The 8,132-nt window shown below is 36.7% G+C and overlaps 1 long non-coding RNA gene across 1 annotated transcript; it reads left to right on the forward strand.

Annotated features, from left to right (window-relative positions):
* Window positions 1-1,080: 1,080 nt before the first annotated feature.
* LOC126822466 (uncharacterized) lies at window positions 1,081-8,132 on the forward strand. Its single transcript, XR_007680829.2, has 5 exons — window positions 1,081-1,206; window positions 4,853-4,979; window positions 5,191-5,256; window positions 6,558-6,787; window positions 7,762-8,132. It is a non-coding gene; the product is annotated as an uncharacterized LOC126822466 (long non-coding RNA).

The following is an 8,132-nucleotide window of genomic DNA, read 5'->3' on the forward strand; positions in this document are numbered from 1 at the left end:
CAATATAATCGAACCCATTCCTTTTTAATACATCTTTCCACCCATTTCACATCAACCCAGCGCAATTTCTTTTCAATGAATTCAGATTTGACTTCACTAATTTACTTCTCCGTTTCAAGATCTCGTTGAATCAGTCAACCATATTATGACGTGTACTAAAAGGGAGATAACTACTAATGCGCGTGTTTCAGGAGAAAGACCACATTTCGTCTGGAATGGCTAACTTCTGCGTTAACTGGATTATAAGTTCTATCACTAAGTCAAGTGGCGTGGTATCGATCGCAGCTTGCACGAGGACATGAGTAAAAAAATCAATCATTCTGTTTATTGGGGTGTTATAAATAATATTTACCCGTTTTACCGGCTGGGAGTTGCGGCTAGCACATGTAATCCAGTTACTGAGAGTTAATTAGGCCGTCAATGTGTACGGGCGTGTCTAATGAGCAGTGAACAAAGCGATTTTTTGTCAAGTTGAATGGCTTCTAAGCCTTCTCAAGCCATAGAAAGTGACTACTATCTGAATGTTAAAGATTGCACTGTGGATTCAATGCAGTTAGATAGAGAAATGGGGTTTCACGTCCACCCGACACAAACTAGGTCATTTCGGGACTAACATATGCTTTAATTTTATTTCAATAATTCGTTTGCACGTAGGGGTTTTTAGCAGTGGGAGAAAACCGCAGGACCTGGAGAAAACCCACGCGGTTGGACAGGCGACCTTACTCCTTGTCACGTACAACAGGGGCACCGAAACGACGCCAGTTGACTCAATGACAGACCTTATGATACAGCGGGCAGGTGCTAACCATTCAGCCACCCCAACCACCGAACGCCCCCCCCCCCCCCGCCAATTCACTTATAATTCAGGACCCCGTTTCTCGAAACCTCAAGTTATTACCGTGATTCTCGGCTCAAAATTGGAGTTATCTCTCTTAAACGACTTGTTAATCAAGACTATTGATCTATACACGCGCAGTAGAATGAAGCGCGAGTACAGCTAGTCTCAATCATTCAGACAAGTAAATTCCGTATGTTCTGGGTGGAGTTCTGGGTGTCCGAGACTGCAGTACACGTGGTATATTCTCATTTCGCGGTTGAAGGTTAAAAGAATCACATGGTAGAACTACATGGCAGACGTTAAAACACCAGGATACTACTACTACTACTACAAGAGTAATAGAGTTTTAAATAATTAGAGAGAGAGAGGTAGTATATTTTGTTTAACAATGCATGTCTTGTTGAATATAGGTAAATGTTTTCCCACTCTGATACGCCAAATTCTGTCGAGTCCAATTCACCTCACAATAAATTTCCCTGAGTGACACTCAGTCCGAGAATCGCCATTTTGTCTGTTCGCCATTTTGTTTGTTCGCCATTTCAAGTGAATACTCAGAAATATGATTGAGGAAAATCTACATAAAAGTTTTCTCGCACTCTACATCCCTTAAGGTCAAAGTTTCAAATGACAGAAAATTCTTTTTACAAAAATATTTGTATTTTTTTATTTCATCAAAATATTCTAATTAGATCTAGATCCAAAGTTATGGAATTTTAAAATCTGTTTAATAAATTCATCCACGATGTTTTTCAATTTAAACTTCATCGATATGGTCATACGCTTTACGTTGTGTTTGCCTCACACCCTCATTGGATTGTCTCGAAGGTAGTGACAAAAAACATAGTTTCAATTCAACACAGCCTAAGTATAATGTCTATGAAGAAATTATAAATTGTAAACTTGTGTAATTGATAAAATTTGAAAAATTACTCACAAAATGTAAGTAAGGTTTGTTCAACATTCTTATGTTTGCAGTTTTAAACTGGTATGGATGCATCTAACTCTAATCACATTTTGAAAAGAGTGTTGTCTGTATAGGGAAAATGTGCTTAGAAATCGATTTTTTTGTTGCACCCCCCCCCCCCCCGGGTCTAAAAAAACGTTGCCATTTTCTTATAATACAAGGTTTCTAGTGATGGAAAATCCATATTCCCACCTTCAGATATTGCCAGTTTTAAAATATTACCCATTTACCCAGGGTCTCGGTCAATTTATCATGCTTGTCTAACATGACTTTGACGTCGTGATTTTGGATGATAAAATTACTGCAGGTGAATGCTTTCTTTTTCGTGGGTACTGCCAAAATGCATAGCAACATTTGAAAAAAAGATTATGGAAATATCTCAATTTGTATTTGCACAGGACCAATAATAAGCGCCCACAAAGCAGTAATGTTGCACATCGTAGCATGTTTTTGTCTATTTATGAAAATACAGTATCATTGTATTGATATTGAATTTAATTTATTATCAGAAATCATACATAAATTTGATAATTGCATAGACATATTTGATTTCAACCAAAAAAACAATGCATAAACGTGATATTTCAAATAGGGGTCCCAGCTAAAAGGGGAGATAACTCGTATTATAAATGTCCTATAAATATTGAACAAAGACCAAATTTCCCCATTGGCAACCCACCCTATCACCAAACAAAGAATGAAAACAAATTTAACACATTAATCTTTTATTTAATGACTAGTATTAAAGATTTAAATAGATATAAATTAGGCCCGTGTATTGCAATTTACAACAACATTTCAATATCAATATTTTTTTAAAATACAGAAAACATTTTTTTAATTTTTAATAACTCTTATATCAGTAATTTATTTAAATTTTGCTGTAACAGTTGTGCAATAATTAATGCTTAAATAGTTAGAATGTAAAATATAAAAACATATAAAACAAACAGTTAAACAAAGTACTAAAATCAACAAATGGAAAAGTATTTACACAATTATTTATCTTTAGATATATTGTTTGGTTATTTTTTTTAAATATACCAGCACTACTTATACTATAGAGTAAATCGGCTACTCCCACACCTTGTCATTGAGGTCGCTGATAATGGGATTCGAACTCAAGTCCATTGATGACAGACCTTTTTGTAACCACTTGGCTATATAAATCCCTTCCCACCCACTAGTTGCCTATCTAGGCCTATGATATAAAATACATGTAGATATAACAACAAGCCACAAGGACACAACAACTACTACAAGTTGGAAATAAACTTACCCTGACGACTGAACTGTGGGTTTTCGTGTTAGGAATCGAACATAATCCTTGTAGCATCGTAGATGGTACCGAACTTCAACAGCAACACAGTCTTTATCTCTGATGTACCTGAGAATGGTTTCTTCTTTCTTAATTGCTGCTTCTCTAAGTCGCCCTAAAAAAGATATGGAAAATTGTAAATATCATGGATATCATAAACCAACTAGAAGTAGAATGTATATTCGTTTTCTGGTTACATATGCCTAAATAAAAAACCCCACAAAATTCTTTATGCAACAGTTTTTTAGTGTATAATAGGCTTTGTATGGAGCAGCCTACTTTTAACAATGAACTAGACAACTTTTGGCAGACCTGGTACATGTGGGATGAATGAATGAATGTTGTTTTATGTCAGAACAACACCATATTCTGGGTATGATATGCTCACGTGCTGGGAGAACCTGCGCAGCATGGAATCCCCGAAAACCCATACGTGAACAGATAGACTACTAATACTGTACTTTGTCATTGAGGTCATCGAAAATGTGATTGGATCTCTCAACCCCATTGATAACAAACCAATACAGGGAGGTTGACATTATTGCAGTGACATGGCCAGGAAAGCTAATGAATGAATGAATATTGTTTTATGACACGTCGACACCGTAAATCTGGTCAATTTGCACCAATCCACATGTTATCTGTTTATGCGCTGGGAGTACTTGCGCTGCAGGGGTAAATACATAACCCTGCGTGTTCGGATAGGCTACTCCCACACCTTGTCACTTAGATCCGGCAGAGAACGAGACTCGAACCCTCAACTCTATTGATGACAGACTGATAGGTAACACCTATCGGCCACCCGACCACTCTCCCCAATAAACGCCTTTTACGACATGCTGAGGAGGGGCGATGGACCTATTCCACCACCTAACACTGGGCATAGCCAGGAAAGGAGGGTGGGGGGGGACAATATTAAATCACAACGGTTGAACAAATAATAAAAACTTAGGCGTAATATTATCTAGAGTGTTTTTGATTGGTTGTTTGTTTTAAAAATATGCATCAGGTGTAAATAGTGGTTGATAAACTTCATGGCGCGAACGGAAAGTAATTCAAACTTGCGACGACTCGTTTATGAAAACTGGCACATTCTAGAAGTGGGAAGGCGGCTTTTTATCCATATAAATTCACATTTTACTAATGTGTGACTTTACAACTAGACCCATTTTATAGAATTTCTTTGAAACGATAGCTATTGACAGATGACACTCTAGTAAGTTTGTCTTGTTGGCTGTCAATATTACCTATTACTACAGTATTAAATTTGAAGAAACAAGTCAGGGTTGTAAATTTAGTACTTAGTTCTGTATATATAGCAAGAGCTATTCTTTTTTTCTCTAACCCACTTACTGACAATTGAGATCTGTTGATTATGCTGTTTAAAAATGTTGGATGGCCGAGTGGTTATCATAAAGCCTGCCATTTTGTAAACTGGCGTGGTTTCGAACCCAGGGTTGTACGTGACAAGGAGTAAGGTCGCCTGTCCAACCTCGTGGGTTTTCTCCGGGTCTTCCGGTTTCCTCCCACTGCTAAATACCCCTACGCGCAAGCGAATTAGTGAAATAAAATTAAAGCATATGTTAGTCCCGAAATGACCTAGTTTGTGTCGGGTGGACGTGAAACCCCATTTCTCTATCTCTTTAAAAATGTACTGTGAACTTGATAGTAGTACATCGATTTAGTTGATAAGTCTTACATGAAATTACACAGGTAAATTTTTACTTTATAGGGTCTTATGTATGTGCCAAACTTCTTGGCTGTAAAGTCATCTGGCCAGTAATGGTGGTCGAAGTTCATGATAGGCCTGCTGGTAATTTGACAGTATGCGACGTTTATAGTCATTCTGATGATTCAGAGTAAGTAGCCTATATGTATTACTATTGCATAGTGATCAGTATGAGCCCCATCCATCTCAATTTATTTGATGGTGTTTCATATTGAAGTATTACTATTAAAATTCCAAGATTGAATAAAATAATTTTATCAGCATACCATTTGTTTGGGATAGACTTGTTTCTCTGAATTTGTACATTTACTTTACTTAAGCCATTTTTTCTTTGATTTTAGATTTAGTGTCAATAGTCACAGTGTGTTTTCGTTCGAAAAAAACTGGATTGAAAGAGACTGGTTTAGGTAAATTTTAGTAGTTGGTTTCATTGTATGATTTATTTTGTTATACATTTATTTTCATTGTATGCTTTTTTCAGCAAACTATGTTGAGATAGGGATATTATAAGTAACTACAATGTAAATTTCAAACTCAGTATTATCTATAATCTTTGACATTAACAACAACATATAATTTATTAGCGGTATTCATTCATTTCAATTAATATTGGTCTTAGCATATCATTGTCGAAAAAATATATGCTTTCATTTAAATGTACTTTTCCTACTCTTATATCGAATTCCAACTGCCAAGGGATCTTTTACGTGCATTCCAATGTATACACGGGACCTCGGTTTTTCGTCTATGCCCGTCTTCATTAGCCCAGGTTAGGAGCAGAACAGTAGGACGTTAAACCCCATTTCATTTAAATGTACTTTTCAAGTTTTGACCCATTTTCGTCGATATTAGATTGCAAAGAATTGATATTTTGCGCCTTTAAAGGTTACCAGAAAAGTTATGTAAATTGTTTGAATAGTGGAAGTAATTATGTCACCATATTCAGAATGTCAATTTTACCTGCTGCAGGTAAATTTCAACGTTGGCGATTTCCGCCACTCTCTGATCAGTCGTAATTTTCGCCAATAAGGAAGTTGTCGTGTCATTTTAGTCTGTCTGCTTGAAATGTTACTAGAATATGAGCAGGGATACTAAAATTGTTTCATTGTATGTTTTTTTTTTTGTTATACATTTATTTTTTTGTTCAATTTATGATTTTTTGTGTTGTATGAATATTTTTTTCCCTTCAGCAAGCTTTGCTGAGATAGGACTATTTTAAGTAGCTAAATCTCAAATTCCATATTTGACATAAAAACATGAATTAGAATTTAATATTGGTTTATTTCATCAATATTGGTGTTAACATACTGAAAAAAATATCCAATATTTAAGACGCCATGAACATTTTAAAAGCAGAGTGCGGCATCGTTATCTGTTTGCTCTCAAGGTTCATTTGTAATGAGACCCTTTTGATGATCAAGACAAATGTCTGGGGGGAAGTGAAATGTCAAACTGTACTCCCAATAAAGACTGGATGCATGAACTGGCCGCAAACAATTGACATTTAATTTGGATTGCTCAGGGATTTGAGAGAGTATATGGCAAGATATTTACTATAGCTTTTCTGGTAACATTTGATTTGGGTTTCCGTTTTATGTGTTTGGGTTTGTTTTAGTTTTTTGGTCAGAAGCAACTTATTTTCCCATAAAATGTAAATCTAGTGAATTATGTTCGAATCAGTAAATTAAAATATTCTTGATTTTTACAGCTTATACAGACTGAAGGAGTTTGAGATTAGACTGGGTTCTACATGTGGCTGTGATGAAGCAGGTTTTACATCAGCTACACCATGTTATAAAGACCATACATCAACAGCACGGTCTGTTTATACCACAGAGAAATGTAATCAACCACCTGTAACATCACTATCGGGTAGATTTGTGTTTGTTTCAGTATCACGGCAATATTTGCAAATGTGTGAACTAGAAATATTCACAGGTAGGTCGATTACTGATTCAACAGTTTGCCAGTATGATTAATATTCGCAATAATAATTCATCTACAATATAGAATCTCGATATCTGGGTTGTTATGTCCTTGATTATCCATAGAATTTCGTTAAGCCTAGCTTATGTCGCCCTACGACAGCGATAAAACTGACGGAGACTCGAAATCGGCGACTGGTTTACGATCAAGTGGAACTGATCAGTCGTGACTATGAGGGCGACCTGAGCGCTCTTACGACTGGTGTAAGTCGGACGGCAACCAGTCGTCTCCAGTTTCTCTGAGTCGCACATGTTCTACTCTTACGACTGGAGACAACTAGTTGATCCTAGTCGCAAGCGACATGAGCGCACCTACGACTGGCTTAAGTCGGCGCTTCGCTGACGTAGCCAATAAGATTCGGTTATTTAGTCACGTGGTAGCCAGGGCGGGAGACAAGTGGAATGAGGCAATTTTGAAGGTTATCACGTGTCAGTCATGTGATCAGTTGTGGCTCCGATTATGCAACTGACGCCGGCCGACATGAGCGCGCTTACGACTATGATCAACTGGTCGCGTCCAGTCGTGGATAAATTCAGTCGTAGCGACATAAGCTGTTAGTTGCCGTTAGTTTTGAAGGTTATCACGTGTCAGTCATGTGATCAGTTGTGGCTCCGATTATGCAACTGACGCCGGCCGACATGAGCGCGCTTACGACTATGATCAACTGGTCGCGTCCAGTCGTGGATAAATTCAGTCGTAGCGACATAAGCTGTTAGTTGCCGTTAGTTTTATCGCGTCGTAGGGCGACATAAGCTAGGCTTAAAACGTTGACAACTTACCCAGACCCGTCGTACGTTGAAGACTAGGATGTTCTAAGTGTCCGAGACTATGTGGGGATGGGCGTATCAAAACTTGTTTGTATTTGTGTTTAGTTTTTATATTTAATATTACTTGTTATATTTAATATTACTTGTGTTTGTTTTCAGTTTCTGGAAATTAACCTGAGCGGGTCATTCGACAAAAACTAAGGTGAAAATAAATAGCTGCCGGTGAAAACAAAGAGTTTTATTGTTAAAATACATTTTTCTGTTTTTCAATTACATATTTCATACAATTGTAAAATTTAATAAGCTGTTTTAGATGACTTATATAAAGAAGAATTTATAGCCTAATTTTATCCTATGCTGTTGCTTCATTTTGCCGTTGTTTTTTTTTCTGGCAATGAATCGATTTGCTTATATTTTAATTTTATTACAATTGTCTGCGCTTAGTGTATATTACTGCGAATACATGTTTGTTGTTAAGACTTTGAGCAAAAAGTAAAATGCTTATCTGAATAAAACTTGAACAAAATGAA

Source organism: Patella vulgata, chromosome 5 (genome assembly GCF_932274485.2).
Source record: "Patella vulgata chromosome 5, xgPatVulg1.2, whole genome shotgun sequence".
NCBI lineage: Eukaryota > Metazoa > Mollusca > Gastropoda > Patellidae > Patella > Patella vulgata.